The sequence below is a fragment of the Rutidosis leptorrhynchoides genome, chromosome 11, assembly GCF_046630445.1.
Source record: "Rutidosis leptorrhynchoides isolate AG116_Rl617_1_P2 chromosome 11, CSIRO_AGI_Rlap_v1, whole genome shotgun sequence".
NCBI lineage: Eukaryota > Viridiplantae > Streptophyta > Magnoliopsida > Asterales > Asteraceae > Rutidosis > Rutidosis leptorrhynchoides.
Window position 1 is genome coordinate 363,431,072 of NC_092343.1, and position 21,456 is coordinate 363,452,527.

Below are 21,456 nucleotides of genomic sequence, written 5' to 3' on the forward strand. Positions count from 1 at the left end.
TGTGATATTACTGCTTAGAACAATAGGTTCATTTGAAACTTCATACCTACGAATTCTGGACCGTTACTTGCTTTACAAAAGCATGAAGCTTCGACATATAAGGGAAAATATGAAGCCCGATAACGACACAAAAATTACAAACCGTGTATATCAATGCGTATAGCAATATAAAGACACGGGAGAACTAAAAACACAATAAATCCAAGAGCATAGTAGAAGTAAACAGACTCCTCTTGTGGGAGTTGGAAAAGAAGGATGATTGTGGCGATAACCAACATAAGGTCAAGAACAAGAACTGGATTAAGCATATTAACAAATCTTTTGGAAGTATGAATTGAGAAAGAAAGTATAGAAGTGGTGAAGATAATGAAATGGAAGAAGCTAATTTATAGCAAAATTCCAGACATAGCAATTGAGGCAATTCACCGCATTTAATTAAAGAAAATCCTAATTTCCTTAATTACCGGAGAATCAAATCTTATAAAGAATTCGAAGATTTCTTTAATTCCTTGAAATCCAGAAATCAATCGTAACTACGTCAAAAGTTAAGGCGAGCATTTAATTTCCTCATTTCACTCTTTTATGATAGCTTCGTTTATACTCTTCCTATAATCGAAATATTTTATCCATATTACCCAATGTTGATAAAACTCTATTTTTCAACTCATATTCATCATTCTTGTTGTAAATAATGACGATCTCTATCAAATTTCATGATTATGATTTTCATGAACTCCTCTCTATTTTGACTACCCTAATATTGTGGCATAAACGCTCAAGGTTTAAATAAGCTCACTATTATTCGTAACATATTTCATGTATATTGAAATGCTTGTATGACATCATCATCTCCTTCTAAAGAAACCTAATCAATGACACTCTTGTTAAATCCTTTAGATAACCTCCGCATTAATAATAAAATGCACTTCGTAAAATTTATGGATTTGTATGATTTAAACTCTTGAAATAAAACAATATTCTATCCGTTGGAATTCACGTAAGGCCCCGAGCATACCTGGGAACGTGAAGACCAAATAAAATGAAAATATCCTCACCTATTTACAAACAACACCGATGGATGGCAACAACTAAAATTTCGGGACGAAATTTCTATTAACAGGGGGATACTGTGACAACCCGTAAATTTTCGGCAAAATTTAAACAAAAATCTTTATATGATTTCATTTAACCTCGACTAATTCCGACGATTCGCGAACAATTATTTGTAAATAATTACGCATTAATTTGATATATTAATATTATTATTATTAATATCCTTTTTAAACAAGATATCGATAATTAATATCTTTATTACTAGTATTGTTATTATGAATAAAAAAATATTAACAAATATTCTTGGAAAAGTAGTAAATCAATTTATTTATTTTAAAAAAATATATAAAATAAATCCTTAAAATAAATGATTTTTTTAATAAAATAAATATATAAATAAATAAATTACTTTTTAATTAAAAATTATAATGGAAAACTACTTTTATTATTTTATTTTGTACATTATCCCATGACCTAACATTTAATACTTTTGAATTTTAAAATCCCATTAAAAATTAAAATATTTCTTTTTCTTTTAATTATTTTATTCTTTTTACATAATTTTTTCAAGTATAAATACCCCTCATTTCTCATTCAAACTCACACCAAAATTTCTCTCATTCTCTCTTTGAAGAATTACTACTAGTTGATATCCAGATCACTTACTTGCTTTACTTTCCTTCTTGCATGGAATACTTCAACTGCTATTTAATGTGAGTTTTCATAGCTCCCTTTTTATCTATATTTTTGGGCTGAGAATACATGCGCAACTTTTATAACTGTTTTATACGTTAGACACAAGTACCAACTATTAAACTGTGATATGTTGGGCTATGACCGGCAAGTCCCCAACCAACAAGTGTAAATGATAACTTGTTACGGGAAAAACTTGAAAGTCTAGTCTAAATATCAGTACCAACTATTAAACTATGCTATACCCGGCTATGTCCGACTAAGTCCCTACAGTGATATTTTTAATTGCTGCGGCATTCTTAATTATTGGGGATAGGCCTATCGAGAGTAACGTCCCCGATACATTTGACTAAGTCTTTGTATTACTTAATAATGAAATTAAAACGACAAGGACAGAACAACTTGTCACGGGGCAAATAAGGTTTAGTCTAAATATCACGCACTGACATAACTTTTGATCCTGCGGGAGATCAACTTTACAAACTAAATCTTGTGGTCTATATCTATTACTGAAATTATTGTTTATGACAGACCTATGAACTTACTCAACCCCGTGTTGACTTTTTAAGCATGTTTATTCTCAGGTACTTAAATATTGCTTCCGCTGTATATCTGCTGCTTTGATGATGATTGCTTGCCATGCTTGGAGTCTTCATGCATTACTTACCAATTCATTTAAAAACATTTAATGTAATCTATTTATCTTCCGCTGCAAAACTCAATAAAACGTCTCATGTAGAGTCGTTCTCGTTTATACAACTGTGATTTGATATATTAAGTCACGTTATTCTTCCAGGCCCTATCTGGAGGACGTGACAGTATTAACTGTGGATGACAATGATTATAGAAGACAGAAGCAGGGACTTTGAAGTATAAGGGAAGATATAAAACTCAACAACAACCCAGAAATTACAAACCATATATATCGATGCATATAGCAATATAAAGACACGGGAGAACTAAAAACACTATAAAACCAAGAGTATAGTAGAAGTAAATAGATTCTTCCAGCGACAGATGAAAAAGAAGAATGACAGATATGAAAGTTAGGAGTATATCAAGAATCAGAACTGGATGGAGCATATTAGCGAATGCTATAAAGTATGAATTGAGGGAGAAAGAATAAAAGGTGTGAGTTGTGGAAATAAGGAAACGAAGGGGGTGGATATATAGTAAAATATTCGACAGAACAATCAAAACATATTATCGCATTTAATCAAAGCGGATCCTAAGTTCCTTAATTACCGAAGAAACAAATCTTATTACGAAGATTTTCTTTAAATTCCTTGATTTCTGAAAATCAACCGTGACTAGGTCATTGGTTAAAAAGAATGTGCAATTACTCATTTCATTCTTTTGTAATAACTTCACTCGTACTCTTCACAAAAATTAAATTGCTTTATCTATATTACTTGATGATCATAAAACTCTAATTTCCAACTCGTATACGTCATGAAAACATACTTATTGTCAGCCATGACCATCCCATTCAAATTTCGGGATGAAATTTCTTTAACGGGTAGGTACTGTGACAACCCGGAATTTTCCAACCAAATTTAAAATTTATCTTTATATTATTCCGACACGAGCAAAGTTTGTTAAGTTAAATCTCAAGAATTTTAAATTGTGTTCATACATTCATTATAACCTCGACCAAATTCCGACGATTCACGAACTGTTATATATAAATAAATATGTATGTATGTATATATATATATATATATATATATATATATAATAACTTGAGAATAATAATAAAGTATTAAATGTATAATAATTTACATGAACGTATTTGTTTCAATATGTTTATCGATGGAATTAGAAGATAATATCAAATGACTAATTTATCAGATACATTGTGATATGATTACGGGTCTATGTTATGAGGTCCACTGTGATTTAAGAAATCTATTCTTTTTGACAACATTCGAAAAATGGTAAAGTGGTTTATAAGTAAGAACGTGGAGTGTAAATAACTTAGAGGTTGGATATCGACAAGTTAAGTAACTCAACATTTTCCATTAAGATGATTTCATACGTTTATTTAACCTTTGAACTTTATCCCATGCTTCACCAACAGATTGTAATTTAAAAACTTGAAACCTATTATGAATATATATGATTCTACTTTTCTAAAACGTTTTATGATATAACGATTTTTATTATTTTAACCTTTAAATAAAATGATTCTTAAATATATTTAGTTTTGGAAAACAAAATTATCATATTTATTTGATTTAGTTTCAAAAGTACAAAAATGTTTTCAGTTTAAAAAGAAATTTATTATTAAAACGTATATAACTTTTATAAATATCTAGAACCACTTTTAACAACTCATTACTTAACCAGTATGATAAAGATAACGATATTTATATTTTATTTTATTAAATATATATAATGATTTAAATTAATATTATATATATTTATACGCGTATTATACGTACATAATTTTATACTTTTACTATACTTAAACTTTACCTTTACTTTATTTTTACTTTACTTTAACTTTAATAATTCACTTTAATAATTCATACTTTAATAATTCACTTTAATAATTCATACTTTAATAATTTACTTTAATAATTCATACTTTAATAATTCACTTTAATAATTCATACTTTAATAATTCACTTTAATAATTCATACTTTAATAATTCACTTTAATAATTTAAAAATTTATTATAAATATAATTCAATAGGTTTCCTTATTTCATAGAAACTTGAAAATATTTTTCTCTAAACTCTCTCAATCGATTTACATATATATATATATATATATATATATATATATATATATATATATATATATATATATATATATATATATATATACTTCGTATTATTTCAAGATATTATTAGTATACATAAAATATTACGACGGAATGCTATCCGAGTGATTTCGAAATTGTTTTTCAAGCGGGATAGAGCTAAGGAAATTATGGGTTATAGCTATGGAGGTTATGGGTATGGTTCGAGAGTATTGCTCGTGAGTCAAACTAGTGTTTATCATCTCCGTTGCATCTATGTACTTTTCCTGCAATATTGAATCTCAATATTGATACGTGAGCACTCATAACTTAACTTTTATATATTATTAGTGTATCCCTGACTAGTGCTCGAGTATATAGGATTATGCATGCTTATACGTTCGTTATTGTCGTTAGATAGGTTATCTCGAATCTTGAATTAAATACATATGCTATTAAGATAAGGTATATGATATGCATGTTGTTAGAAAGCTAGCGAAAAATTAAGAACTTTTCATTTAGATATCGAATGGTTTCGATGAACGGTTTAGAAGTTATAGTCAATTGAATTTTTGTATTATTATTAAATATGATTATTATTATCGTCGTTATAATCTAATTATTATTATTATTATTATTATTATTATTATTATTATTATTATTATTATTATTATTATTATTATTATTATTATTATCATTGTCGTTATTAATAAAAGATATTATTGTTATTTTTATTTTTATTACTATCGTTATTATCGTTATTATCGTTTAGGTTATAATTAGTATTATTATTATTTTTATTATTATTATTATTATTATTATTATTATTATTATTATTATTATCATTCAAATACTTATTAGTATTATTATTAATATTATTATTAGTATTATTATAATTAAAACTAATATTAGTAACATCTAATTATTATGATTACTATTATTATTATTAATATGAACGCGATATAAAAAAACGACTAAAAGCTATTAAACGAAGCGATTAGGAAATAATGAGTATGAGTATCATGATGAAATTAAGATATTGTAAGATATTGATTTAAAGGAAAAATATCGTTTTCATTATTTTACTATTATTATTATTATTAAAAGTATTATTAATATTAAAGCTATCATTTTTACTAAAATTATTATTTTTAATAAAAATATCATTGTTAATATGAAACATCATTATTATTATCATTTTAGTACTATTGTTAATAAAAATTATCATTTTATCATAATTAGAAAATATAATTATTGTTATTTTTATTAGTAGAATAATAATAATTATTACAAAATAATACAACTTTTACTTATTATTATTATTATTATAAATATTATTTTATCAAATAAATATGTGATACAAAGATATTTTACTACGTATAATATAATTACATTAATAATACCTATTACATTATTTTTATAATATTAAATGAACTTTATAAATTTTATTACTTAAGATATATAAAAGTATATTTTTATTATATAAATTTTAATATAAAATTTTATTTATTAATAAAAGAACTATATTATTTACTTTAATAAAATCTATTAAAAATATTTAAATAAATAAAACAACTATATTTAAACTATGTAATAATCATGTATAAATTTTGGAAGACATTTTGGTCAATATGACTTTTGTTGACTTTTGCATATTTAGTCTCGAGCTTTAGGATTGTGATATACTACGACTTGACCTAAATTGTTAGACAGATATTGACCAATATATAAATATATATAAATAATATAGGTTCGTGAATCCTAGGCCAACTTTGCACTTGTTCAATGCCATCATATGTATTTCTACTACGAAATACAGTATTGTAAGTTTCATTTGCTCCCTTTTTAAATGCATTTGCAATATATATTTTTGGGACTGAGAATACATGCGCTGTTTTTTATAAATGTTTGACGAAATAGACACAAGTACTCAAACTACATTCTATGGGTGGATTATCGAAATCGAAAATCACCCCTTTAGCTTGGTAACCTAAGAATTAGGGAACAATACCCCTAATTGACGCGAATCCTAAAGATAGATCTATAGGCCTAACAAACCCCATCCGAGGTACGGATGCTTTAGTACTTCGATTTTTATACAGACGAGAGGATTTTGTTATACAGACGAGAGGATTCTGTTTTGGGGATATTCTATATGCATCTTGTTAATGTCGGTTACCAGGTGTTCACCATATGAATGATTTTACCTTAATGCAGACGAGAGAATTCTGCTTGAGGATTATGTTTATGAAAAATGAAAATCTTGTGGTCTATTATATTATTGGAAATGATTTTACCTTTATGCAGACGAGAGGATTCTGCTATTGAAATTATGTTTAAAAAAAATCTTGTGGTTTATTAAAATAATGAAAATGAATGATTATGATAAACTAATGAACTCACCAACCTTTTGGTTGACACTTGAAAGAATGTTTATTCTCAGGTTTGAAAGAAATCTTCCACTGTGCATTAGCGCATTTTAAAGATATTACTTGGAGTCATTCATGGCATATTTCGAAAGACGTTGCATTCAAGTCATTTCATTCATCAAGATTATTATTAAATCAATTATAGTTGGATGTATTATAAAATGGTATGCATGCCGTCAACTTTAGATGTGAATAAAGTTTGTCTTTTAAAAACGAATGCAATATTTGTAAAATGTATCTAGGTCAAATACATCGCGATGTAATCAACTATTGTGAATCGTTTATAATGTATATGAACAGGTCCTTTCACCTGCATACTCCGCGATCGCGAAGCTAAACAGACAAAATACCACGCGATCGCGTAGGCCTGTCTGACAGGAAATATAGTACGCATTAATTACAGAATTAGGGTTTAATTAATAATTATTATTATTATTTACCCTAATTCGGTTTTTTTAATTAATAATTAGTTTTTAATTTTATTCTTAATATATAATTCATATTTTTTAGTCTAAATATTATTATTAATTATATAGAATAATATTTTTATATAATAATAATATAAAAATAATATTTTTAATATAAATTTTATTTTTATCATTTTAGTTTATATATTTTTATAATTTTTATCTGTTAATCGTTTAATTCTTAATTTTTATATTTGTCGTTCGTTATATAGTTTTAAGCTTAGTATTTTTGCCGTAGTATTTCTAGATTTTTAGGCTTTGCCATAAAATCCCTTAAGTGCTTTTCTTTAGATTAAGATTTAGGCGCTTTAGAATTTTACGACGCAGCTTATAAATTTTAGTGCCTTTTTAAGTAATTGTCGTTTTTCGTTTAGAATTCCTTTAAGCTTTAATACCTTTAGACGCAAGTTTTAATATTTAGTTTTTAGACTTTTAAGTTTCGACGTTCTACTTTCTTATTTTTATTTTCCGACTTTTTAGTTTTCGACGTTTTTCGACGCACTCTTCTTCTTTCTCATTTCTACGTTCTAGTTTTTAGGACATAGAATTTTCTTTATTTTATTTAAATTTCGATGAAAATTATTTTAAGCGGTTAAATTGATAGACATCCAAATTTTCTGCTTCGTAGTAATAGTTGGATTTGTTAGTGGCTGAGTTGTGGATTTTCTGACTTAAAGGATCCTGGCTCCCTGCTGCATCTTTTGGCTATTCGAAACGTGGGTAAAAGCAATAAAAGTCTATTAATTTGATAACTTATATAATTTTTTTATTTTTATAACTAATAGGATATTCAGTGAATGCACCGAGCAAAACATTCACCACCTTTCATACGTTCACCACCTGTAACTCGATCAAGACATCTAGCCAATATTGTCGACGTTGATTTTTCTTTAGAATCATCATCTAGTCGAACAAGTACTCCAATTTAAATTTTCGATAATCCATTTTTTGAACCCGACTTCACAATTGAGAATCCGGAGGATATTCAAGGACAATTCTAAGATCCTGAACCATTAATTATTCCTCCTGAACCACAAACTGTTAAATCAGAATCCTCTAGTGATTCGTATTCAACAAATTCAATTATGGAAGTAACGGAACCTCTAAGTATGGAAGACCGAATGAGGGCCACACGCACGGGCCAAGGACACGCCATTATTAAGCCAGACATTAATGCGCCAGATTATGAAATCAAAGGACAAATCCTACACATGGTATCTAATCAATGCCAATATAGTGGTACGCCAAAAGAAGATCCGAACGAACATCTTCGAACCTTTAATAGGATCTGTACTCTATTCAAAATCAGAGAAGTTGAGAATGAACAGATCTATCTCATGTTGTTTCCCTGGACTTTAAAGGGAGAAGCCAAAGATTGGTTAGAATCGTTACCTGAAGGAGCGATTGACACATGGGATGTTTTAGTTGAGAAATTTCTTAAAAGATTCTTTCCGGCATCTAAAGCCGTGAGACTTCAAGGAGAAATTGTTACGTTCGCGCAAAAGCCAAATGAAACTCTATATGAAGCGTGGACAAGATTCGAAAAGTTTTTGAGAGGATGTCCTCAGCATGGTTTAGATACTTATCAAATAGTACAAATATTCTACCAAGGTTACGATGTTACTACACGAAAAGACATCGACACAGCAGCTGGTGGTTCCATTATGAAGAAAACCGCAACTGAAGCTCACAAGATAATTGATAACACAGCCTCCCACTCGCATGAGTGGCACCAGGAAAAAGATATTTTTCGTTCATCTAAAGTGGCTAGAGCCGATTCTAGCCATGAATTTGATTTCGTTTCTGCAAAAATAGATGCTTTCGAGAGACGAATGGAAAAAATGAATAAAGATATTCACGCAATACAAATCAGTTGTGAGCAATGCGGTGGACCACACTTAATGAAAGATTGTCACATTGAGCAAATGATAGAACAAAGAGAGAATGTTTCCTACATGAACCAAAGGCCGGGAAATAATTATCAAAATAATTATCAACCGCCAAGGCCAAACTTCAATTGAAATCAAAACATTCTTTACAATACAAATGGACCCAACAATAACTCGTATAACCAACAAGGTCCGAATAACCAACCAACTCAAAACAACACTTTCAATCAACAAAGACCTAGCTTGTATAAACCACCACAACAAACCGAAGAGAAAAAGCCAAATCTGGAAGAAATGATGGCAAAGCTAATGGAATCTCAAACACAATTTATTACATCTCAAACCCAAACAAATGGGAGGTTTGATCAGTCATTAAGAAATCAACAAGCTTCCATTTTAAATCTAGAAATACATGTAGGTACTCTTGCTAGCATGATGAGTGAGAGGGAACAAGAAAATCTACCGAGTAATACTGAAGTAAATACTCGGAATGAGAATGTTAATATGGTGTCAACAATTCTGAAAAACTAGCACCAGAAGATGGGAAGGTTTTAGATGTGAGTAACAATGAAGAAGTTACACCACCACCACCACCCAAGTATGTAAAGCCAGTGGTGGCACCATACAGACCACCCATCCCGTTTCTAAGAAAAGGAGTTGAGTATGAGCAAGTGATAGGTAATGAAGTTTGTGATACCTCTGGAAAGAAGAAGAAGAATAAGAAAGTGCAAGGAACAAAAGTCATAGAAGTAAACCCGATGAAGACAGTTCCACCAAAACTTCCACCCAGGGTGGGTGATCCGGGTGAATTTATTGTTCCTTGTCTACTTAGTGATTGTGTAATGTATGATGCACTAGCAGATTTAGGTGCGAGTGTAAGTGTTATGCCTCTTTCATTATATAAGAGATTAGGAGTAGGTGAGTTAAGTCCAACGGAAATGAGTGTTCGACTCTTTGATCAAACCATTAGGCACCCAGTTGGAATTGCTGACAACCTACCCGTTCAAGTGAGTAATTTAACCTTTTTAGTCGAATTTATTGTCATTGACATAGAAGAGGACTCAAACGTTCCTCTAATTTTAGGTCGACCATTCTTAGCATCCACCAGGGCGTTATTTGATGTAAGAGAGGGTAGAATGACACTTAGTGATGGTGACAAATCGGTCACCTTTGTGATTCGAAAGTCTAAATCTCCACCAACCAAAACCGTTGAACCAACAAAAACGATTGGTAAGAACCATGTTGTTTTACCAACTCCAATGGTAGTGCTTAACAATAATAAAACGCCTAAGTGTGGAGAAGATGAAGTAACACCTAATGATAACTTGATAACAAAGAACCCCGTTGTTGATACGAAATTAAATGACCACGTTATTAATAGTTCAATGAAGAAACTTATTAAACGGATTCGCGATGCTAGAACCAAGGGGAACTTTAAGTTGTGTAACCGGTTAGTATCAAATATTTCGCCTAAAAAAAAGGCGAAACTAGTTGAATTTGTGGATGTTACACAGGAATCCGACCAATGACTTAAAGCAAAAGTCACAGATATGCAAGTTGATTATGGTCCAAAAGAAATTGACGATGAAGTTAATCACAATTTCAAAACCACAGCTACCTAAGTGTGGAGAGATTCAAATGTTCTAAGAAATAATGCTGTCTAAAGTTAGTTGTTCTGTTCTCGTGTAGTTCCGAGAATGGAATCCGATTGGTCTTTTCCACTAGCAGACACTAAAGAACTAGTTTTCTCCCCCCATTCTAAATTTTTTATAAGTTTTATATTAAATTAATACGCTTTTTAAATTTAAGTTTTGTGTGAATTTAAAAATAAAATTTACTTTATTTCATTAAGTTTAAAAAAATGATTTCTAAAATTCGTCGTAAGTTAAAGACTAGGTCATGGAACCGAAATTGCTTTACCCGAGGGCGGGGCGAAAAATTATGTTATCATTATTTATAATTTTATTGATCTAAAGTATACCAAAAAAATAAAAAAAACCAAAAATCTTTGCTTTTAAAACAATCGCTTTAAAAATGACAAATTTTAAATTTTGTTGAGGGACGGACTAGGTAAACATACCGAAACTACCTAAAGTAAAAGGAAACAAAATTTTAAAAAATTATTCATTTAAATTGTTTTAATAAATAAAGATTTTATAAAAATAATAATAATAAAAATATTATGTATGTTTGTAGTTTATCTTATGTACAAAATACGGTAAAACAACGCACTTTCAAAGACTGGCATTAAGTTCAGCAAAAGCTACTAATTTTAACGACAAGACGTAAAATATCAAATGTGATATAAAACAATATGTTTGCAAATTCGGTATTTTTAATCATTTTTCTACACTAATCACACTCACGAATTTATAATTATAGTCTGATTTCATGCAAATAAGGGCATTTCATGATCTCAAGTGTGGGGAAGGGTTATAAATTCTCTCGGGTTTACACTGGGTTTAATTACCAAATTTTGTGAAAAATTTGAAAAATTTTCAACTAAATGAATTCAAAATCATGTTTATACATATTTATGAACGATAAAACTAGGTGTTAATACCGAAATTATTGTTACCTCGGAGAGAACATAAATGGAGAAACAACCCAAAATGCTAGAATTCATTTAAAGTGGAATAGAAAAGAATAAAAAGGCAAAGAAAGAAAAGAATAAATAAAAGCTAAGTGTGGGAAGAATTTACCAAATTCTTTAAAACACATATCACATATTTGGTACAGATTATTGCAGATACTTTTGCTTTGGACTAAATTAAACAGTTTTACCCGATTTACTGTAATATATTTGAAAGAAAGATAAATCTACACAATGAATCAATTCCATCATTAAAAAGAAGTAAAGTCTTCCGAAAAAGACACGCGCTTCTTGATTTAGGTCAGGAAGTTATCGTCCAAACCAGCTGTAGGTTGAAAAAAAATCTAGAAAAGTCATCTCTAAAATCAGCAGGAAATCCACGGACCTCAGCATCAAACAGGGTCGCCATGTGGTCAGACTTATCCTAGCCATGAGAGGATCTGTCTCGTAAAATGGGGAGGGCGCCGTGTAAATTAGCTTGATAAGACTAATGAATCAGACCCCTAGAAGGGATAATCTCCTTAAAGATTAAAAATCAGCTTTTAAGACTGATATTAATCAATCCTTGAGATTGACCTTAAAGATTGAGAATTCAAACTCATGGAATTCAATGATATCTAAACTCGAGCTTGAACGAGAAAATATTTTGATCAAATTAACAATGATTTGTTTTCTGAAAACCTATTTTTAATGCGTTCATTACCATTGAATGTAAAATCCTGAGAATTCACCTGGAATTCATTAGGTCACCTGAACCAAATCGGGTGTCAACCGTAAGAACGGTGGTTGCATAGCATGGTCGGAGACAGGACCTTGTGCCAGACCAAAAAATTATAGGGTGATCTTTACTCTTGCTCCTACAAAGGATAGTAATTGCATCCGACACGTTGTGGACCATGAACATCTGCATGTCATTAGACATTGCATTAACAGTTGCTTGTTCATCGCTTTCCTTTACAACCGGATGGTAGTTTACCAAAAGGTAATATACGGAACAAGTATACTGGACGTGTTGCTTTCCTAATACAAGGTTAGCAAGTGGGTGACACAAAACCGCAAGTTTTGAGCTAAAATTTTAAAATCTGAAACCCACAAAACCCACAAAAAATATTTTGCAAACACCGGTGAAGGGTTATTCCGGAAAACTTATCTAGGGTAAAAGCTAGATTGAATTTTCAAAAGATCAAATGTTTTCATAAAGATCCAATTTCCTAACGGATCTAAATTTTTATAGTCATGTGGGACTGTAAACCATATCGTTAGTATCATTGTTTATACCGCTGTATCAAAATCACTGATGTATAAAGTGTGAGAATAAAAAAGTGATTCGAGTGAAGTGTGATTTATTTTCAAGTTCTGTATTGCTTGAGGACAATCAACGTTCAAGTGTGGGGATATTTGATAATGCTAAAAAGGAACATATATTTCATAGCAATATCCTTCCAAAATGTAAAGCTTTTAGTTGCAATTGTTCAATTTACAAGTGATATTCGTTTAAATAATAAAAGGTGAAGACAAAAGACAGATTCGATGAATTGAAGACGCAAATGACCAAAAAGCTAAAAAGTACAAAGTACAATCCAAGTGGTTCAAATTATTGATGAAAAATGTCTAAAAATTACAAGAGTACAAGCTGTGAAACGCAAAGTATAAGATATTAAATCGTACGAAAAGGCGTTCGAAAATCCGGAACCGAGACATGAACCAACTTTCAGCGCGCGACGCAACGGACCAAAAATTACAAGTCAACTATGCACAAGAATATAATATAATATATAATTAATTATATATATTATTATATATTATATTTATAAGCAGCCCACGTTTAACTCAAAGAGATGAGCTGGAATCCAAAGCTCCGCGACTGCGGAGCTATGAAGCAGAAAAATGCCGCACTCGCAGAGATGTACAGTTCAACGTGGGCCTATAAAAGGCAACGAATTCTGCTCAATCAAAGACACCTTTTTCTTTTCCTTTCTCTCAACATATATGATATATATATATATATATATATATATATATATATATATATATATATATATATATATATATATATATTTTATAATTATAATTTTAATTTAAGTTTAATAATAATAAGGTTATGTTAGCGAATGTTTTAGGTTTGTAAGTCAAAACTCTGTCTGTGTAACGCTAAGCTATTAATAATCATTGTAAGTTATGTTCAACCTTTTTAAATTAATGTCTTGTAGCTAAGTTATTATTATGCTTATTTAAATCGAAGTAATTTTGATGTTGGGCTAAATATTAATGACGGGGTTATTGGGCTTTGTACCATAATTGGGGTTTGGACAAAAGACCGACACTTGTGGAAATTGGACTATGGGCTATTAATGGGCTTTATATTTGTTTAACTGAATGATAGTTCGTTAATTTAATATAGAGATTTACAATTTGACGTATCTATAAAAAACCATATACACTCGATTGGACACGATGGGCGGGATATTTATAAATACTAATAATCGTTCATTTAACCAAACATGGGGATGGATTAATAGTCAATGGACTCATTAAAACAGGGGTGGATTACATACAAGGACACTTGGTGTAATTGTTAATAAAGTATTAAAACCTTGGGTTACAAGCAGTTGATATCCTGGTGTAATCATTAACAATGTATTAAAACCTTATTACAGTTTAAGTCCCCAATTAGTTGGAATATTTAACTTCGGGTATAAGAATAATTTGACGAGGACACTCGCACTTTATATTTATGACTGATGGACTGTTATGGACAAAAACCAGATGGACATATTGAATAATCCAGGACAAAGGACAATTAACCCATGGTAATAAATTAAAATCAACACGTCAAACATCATGATTAAGGAAGTTTAAATAAGCATAATTCCTTTATTTTATATCTCATCGTACTTTTAATTCTCGCAATTTTATTTATCGTCATTTTATTTATCGCACTTTTAATTATCGCAATTTTATTATCGTCATTTACTTTACGCTTTAAATTAAGTTATATTTATTTTTAATATTTTACATTATGTTTTAATTGTGACTTAAGACATAAAATCGACAAACCGGTCACTAAACGGTACCCCCCCTTTTTAATATAATAATAATAATACTACTTATATATATATATATATATATATATATATATATATATATATATATATATATATATATATATATATACAAATATAGTTTAAAAATATAGCGTTAAACTTGGCTAGCTCCCTACAGAACGAACCAGACTTACTAAAAACTACACTAATTATGATTAGGTACACTACCTATAGTGTTGTAGCAAGGTTTAGGTATATCCATTCAATAAATAAATAAATAACTTGTATAAAATTGTAGCGTATTTAATTTCGTAATAAAAATATAACTATTTCGTATACACCTCGCATAACATCAATAACAGTTGAAGGTGTTCTTGATGGTTGAATGGTGGTTGTGATTATGATTTGATGTGGGTTTGGTTTAATGGTGATGGTGTCGAGTGACTGAAGGTTGTTTGCAAGGTGGTTGTAGATGGACAGAAATATAGTAGCAGTTAAGTGATCGTATACAAAGTTGAATGATGGCTTGATAATCGGATAGAAACATTAGCTAGTTAAAGAGAGTGACCCACGGCGGTTGATTGATGGTTCTCGGTTAAAAGATGGAGAGGGTGGTTTCAATGGTAGTGGAAGGTTCATGGTTCTCGAAGAAGAAGGAATTAATGAAAGTGATGATGGTTAAGTGGTGATGTACAGGTTACTAAACAGAATTCAATTAGCAACAACTCCACTTGTAGTAGGTGTAGATGATTTCTTGATTGTTTTATATTATTAGTTGATCGACAAGAAGAATCATAATTCATAGATAAGTGAAGCGACCCGTCCTAATCCATAAGGACGAATACAATAACATATGATTACATCGCGAGGTTCTTGACCTCTATATGATACATTTTACAAACATTGCATTCATTTTAAAAAGTAACCTTTCATTACATCGAAAGTTGACGGCATGCATACCATTTCATAATATCCAACTTATAAATGACCTAATCTGTCATTTACTTAATAATAATCTCTATTGAACTCAATGACTCGGATGCAACGTCTTTTGAAATATGTCATGAATGACTCCAAGTAATATCTCTAAAATGAGAAAATGCACAGCAGAAGATTTCTTTCATACCTGAGAATAAACATGCTTTAAAGTGTCAAACAAAAGGTTGGTGAGTTCATTAGTTTATCATCAATATTCATTTCCATCATTTTTAATAGACCACAAGATTCTCATTTTTCATAAATAACATTACACTCGCAAGTGTAATAAAATCCATTCGTATGATGAACACCTGGTAACCGACATTAACATAATGCATATAGAATATCCCCCGCATACTCGCAAGTATGCCATAATATTGGCAATCGCAATCACTATTTAAATCGAAGTACTAAAGCATTCCAAATTCCAGAATGGGGTTTGTTAGGACCATAGATCTATCTTTAGGATTCGTGTCAATTAGGGGCCATTTCCCTAATTCTTAGGTTACCAGACTTGAAGGGGTGATATTCGGTTTAATAATCCAACCATACAATGTAGTTTTAAGTACTTGTGTCTATTTCGTAAAACAGTTATAAAAGCAGCGCATGTATTCTCAGCCCAAAAATATATATTGCAAAAGCATTTAAAAAGGGAGAAAATGAAACTCACCATATGATATTTTGTAGTAAAAATATGCATACGACGGAACTAAACAATGCAGGGTTGACCTCGGATTCACGAACCTATATCAGTTGCATATATATTAACACATATCCCATTTAATCAACTAAGTTTACTTATATATTATTAAAATTAGTATTTTTAAATATAATTATTCTTATAATAAATATATAATTTAATTAAAGTTTTATCAATATAATTGATAATATATTAGTTAATAACATATTAGTATGTAATATTAGTTGACTTGTAATATATTTTTATATAGATAACATTTGTTTGTTAAAAATAATAATTATAATAATACTAAAAATAATAATAGTAATGATAATAATAAAAATGATAATACTTTTAATAATAATGATAATACTAATAAAAACGTTATATGTTAATAATGATAATAATAATAATAATAAAAGTGATAAAAATAATAGTAATAATAATAATAATAATAATAATAATAATAATAATAATAATAATGTTAGTAATTATAATAAAAATAATAATACTTATAATGATAATGAAAATGATAATTTTAATAAAAATACTTTTGTTAATAATAATAATTTCAAAAATGATAATTTTAAGGATAATACTAATAATAATAATTATAATGATAATACTAATAATTATAATGATAATACTAGTATTACTAATAATACTTTTGATAATAATAATACTAGTAACAATAATAATTATAATAACATTAATAATAATAATAATAATAATAATAATAATAATAATAATAATAATAATAATAATAACAATAATAATAATAATAATAATAATAATAATAAAATTAATAATAGTAGCTACCTCCAAAAGAAAAGGCTTTAAAAAAATGCCATCGCCGAGACTCGAACCCGAGACCTCTCGCTTAACCCTAACATTCAAAACCATCCTCCTGTTCTATCAAATCTGTTTTAATTCACAGAAATAAACTACATATTTGACTGTTTCCCTTCCTCGTTTTTCAACATCATCACCATCTATTATCATCATCTATTGTCATTTCTATGAACAATTACTCGTCACCCATCATATATCATCATCAATATCATCGTCTAACGTCTTTATTATCGAGTATTCATAATCATCTTCATCATAATATACTCGTCACCTTCATCACCGAACTCGTTCATCTTAATAATAATAATAATACCACGTAATACTAATACTTTCAAATAAAGTTGGGCTTGTTTCGGCCCAATAGGAAATTAGCAGTCCAGTTATTTGATTAATGGATCTTGAAGCCCAAAATATTTCAACCAACTCAACCTTTATTAGATTAATACGTGAATTTAAAAAAGAAAAAAAGAAACCCGTAATAGTGCAGCTCAATTATTAACATGATCGTGCCACTATCACCATGTCATTATCAATAATGTTTGTTATCATAATCATCTCCATCATTATCAATCTTCCATCCTTAATCATCTTCATCGTGATCGTGCAAACAGAAAAATATAGCAGCAGCTTGAATTAAATAGAAATATGGCAGCGAGGTATTCGGTTTAATAGGAAATAGAAAACATTGCAGCAGCAAGTTGCAGTAATTTAATAAGTTTGATGGTTGTTTAGTTTTGGTGTTAATGAAACGAACCAGAAATAAATTAGCAGCTTCGATTTGCAGCATTCTGTCATTGCTTTATATTTCTATTCATCATCATCTTCGCTCACGGTAACAGTAAGCAGACGCAGGAATATTATTTGCAACAGATAATAGTTTTGTAGGTTTATGGGGTGGGTTTCTTCGGCCAAATAGCAGCAAGAAAGAGAGAAGAAAAAAATAATACAACAATGAGAGAATGATAGTCGTCTTGGGTTGTTTTGGACGGTTAAGATGTGTGGTGGTTTATAACAAACACAAAACAGGAAATAGGAACAATTATTGTGCAGCAACAGATTGTGATCTTGGTTGATTGTAGTCGTGATCGAAACACAAAAAAAGTGACAGTCGTGTGTTGCACAACCATATCAGCGATGGTGGTTTAGTGAGAAAATAGAGAGAAAGAAAAGAGTAGGTGGTAGGATGGTAATCGTGGTGGTGGCTCAGTTGTAGCAACAAGATGACAGCAAGTAGCTCAATAACAATAGTTTCCATTTTTGTGATTTAAAACAGAAAAATCAAGTGAGTGGTTTGTGATGGTTTGATTGTAGTAAATGGTAACCGTTTGGTGGTTTGATAGTTGTACCGTTGGTGTTCATAGGGTGTTGGATGTTGATCATAATGACAACAAATAGCAGGTACTTGTGTTTTTGCGTGGGTTTGCAAGGTGGTGGCAGCAAGGTTTGTAGTTTTGGTGATGGTGATGAAAGGGTGGCGATTGTGAGGTTTTAAGGGTGGTGTCACGGTGTAGTGGTGGTAGCTGGTTAATCATGGTGATGGGTTTGAAGGGTTGGGTGGCGGACTAGAGGATGTTGGAAAGAACAAAGAGGGAGGTGATGGTGTCTTTGTTTTGATATGCATATGTATATAATATAGATATATATAAGTGGTTTGGTGATCAAAACAACACAGTAAAATCAATAATTAATAGTTATAATAATAATTAATAACTATCATGTGATTCATAAATGTGTAGTAAAGGAATTGAATTCTGCCGACAGTTTTCACGGACTGTGTATCGTGTACTATTTGAAATCAGTGGCGGATAAGAGTCTTCAGAAAAATTCCAAAATTTTAAATTAACTATATTTATTTATTTTGGTCATTATGGTATAAAATTCGATCCTTAATTTGTTAAATAAAAATTACATCAACTGTCCCTCTCAATTATGGGTAAAATATAAAAAGTGTTAAAACTTAACAAATAGTTCCTAAATACATTTTTAATAAGCCTAAAATTTATAGAACTCATTTTCGTATCACCGTTTATTTTAAAATTACATAAGTTTGAATTTAACTTACTTAATATCAATCGGGACATCAAATGATTATTACAATCATTTAATATTTATTTTTATTATACTTTATATATATATATAGATATATTTGTAAATAATAATTATCATAATATCATATTATTATTTTATTTTACATAATTAATTTTAATAACAACAACATATAATATTTCAGATTATATTTAAATTATTATATATATATATATATACACACACATATCTATTTACAATTAATTGTTCGTGAATCGTCGGAACTGGTCGAAGGTCAAATGATTTCATAGAATAGTTCAAAAATTTTGAAATTCAATTTAGTAGACTTTGCTTATCATGTCGAAACCATATAAAGATTAAGTTTAAATTTGGTCAAAAATTTCCGGGTCATCACAATAAGAACAAAATATACTATAGTATGATAGATAGGTGTAACATATTGTACCTTATAATTCATATAATTAATATTAATAACTAATATTTATATTAATAATAATAATAATTATATTAATAATAAAAATAAATAATAATATACGATCATAAAAAAAATGATAATAATTTTATTATAACGTTAATAATAATATGTTGTATTATTTTCTATTAATAATACTATAAGAATAATAATAATATTTATAATAATAATAATATTTATAATAATAATAATATTGTTAAAGATAATAATAATAATATGATAATATTGTTAATTAATATTGATGATAACAATAATCATAGTAATACTAATAATAATATAACAAATTACATGTAACAAATTTTTACATCTATATATTATAAGTTTTAGATAATATTAATGTTAATATTCATTCTAAAAGAAGTATTAATAATAATATTAATATAATAACCATATTTTAAATTATAATTATATTACAATTCATTAATTATGTAATGGTTTAATATATATTATATAATATAAATAATTGAATATTTATACCATTTATATATATTATAATATGCATCTATCAATAATTATGTACAGAAATCATATGTTTATATGTATAGATTAATAACAACTTAATTATTATATCGTTTATTATTTTACAATTTAGCTCTTACAATTACTTCAAATTATTATATATATATACTTATATTTATGTTTATATATATATATATATATATATATATATATATATATATATATATATATATATATATATATATATATATATATATATATATTTATTTACAAACAATTGCTCGTGAATCGTCGGGAATGGTCAAGGTCAAATGAATCCATGTAACCAGTTCAAAACTTTTTGAGACTCGACATAAAGAATTTGCTTATCATGTCGAAATCATATAAAGATTAGGTTTAAATTTGATCGGAAATTTCCAGGTCGTCACAGTACCTACCCGTTAAAGAAATTTCGTCCCGAAATTTCATCGAGGTCGTCATGGCTAACAATAGAAATGTTCTCATGATGAATATTAGTTGATAAATAGAGTTTTTATTACCATAGGGTAATATGGATATAATAAATTGATTATGTGAAGAGTACGAGCGAAGCTATCACAAAAAGTGAAATGAGTAAATGTAGATTCGTCATATCTTTTGACGTAGATAGGATTGATTTCTAGAGTTTAAGAGGTTTAGAGAAAATCTTCGAAATAAGATTTGATTCTTTGGCAATTAAGGAAATTAGGATCCTCTTTAGTCAAATGCGATGATCCGTCTTGATTGCTCTGTCGGGTATTTCACTATAAATCCACCCTCTTCATTTCCTTTATATTTTGAAATTCCGCCCTTTCGTTTTCTCTTCTCGACTTTATGTCGAATAAATAATGGTCCAGAATATGTAGATATGAAATTCGGAATGAACATAGGTAAGGTTCTAGGAAGGAAATTATAATGGCACAATCTTAATTTGTCAAATTACCAGAAAGATAGAACTATCAAGAAATTATGTTTTTGATATGTTTGGAGATTTAGCAGAATGTAAGAGTTGTGTAATATGGCACATGATAACGGTA

At 29.0% G+C, this 21,456-nt stretch overlaps 1 non-coding gene across 1 annotated transcript; it reads right to left on the bottom strand.

Annotated features, from left to right (window-relative positions):
* Positions 1 to 8,858: 8,858 nt before the first annotated feature.
* LOC139879014 (small nucleolar RNA R71) lies at positions 8,859 to 8,965 on the bottom strand. The gene has a single exon (XR_011769870.1). It is a non-coding gene; the product is annotated as a small nucleolar RNA R71 (small nucleolar RNA).
* Positions 8,966 to 21,456: the final 12,491 nt, after the last annotated feature.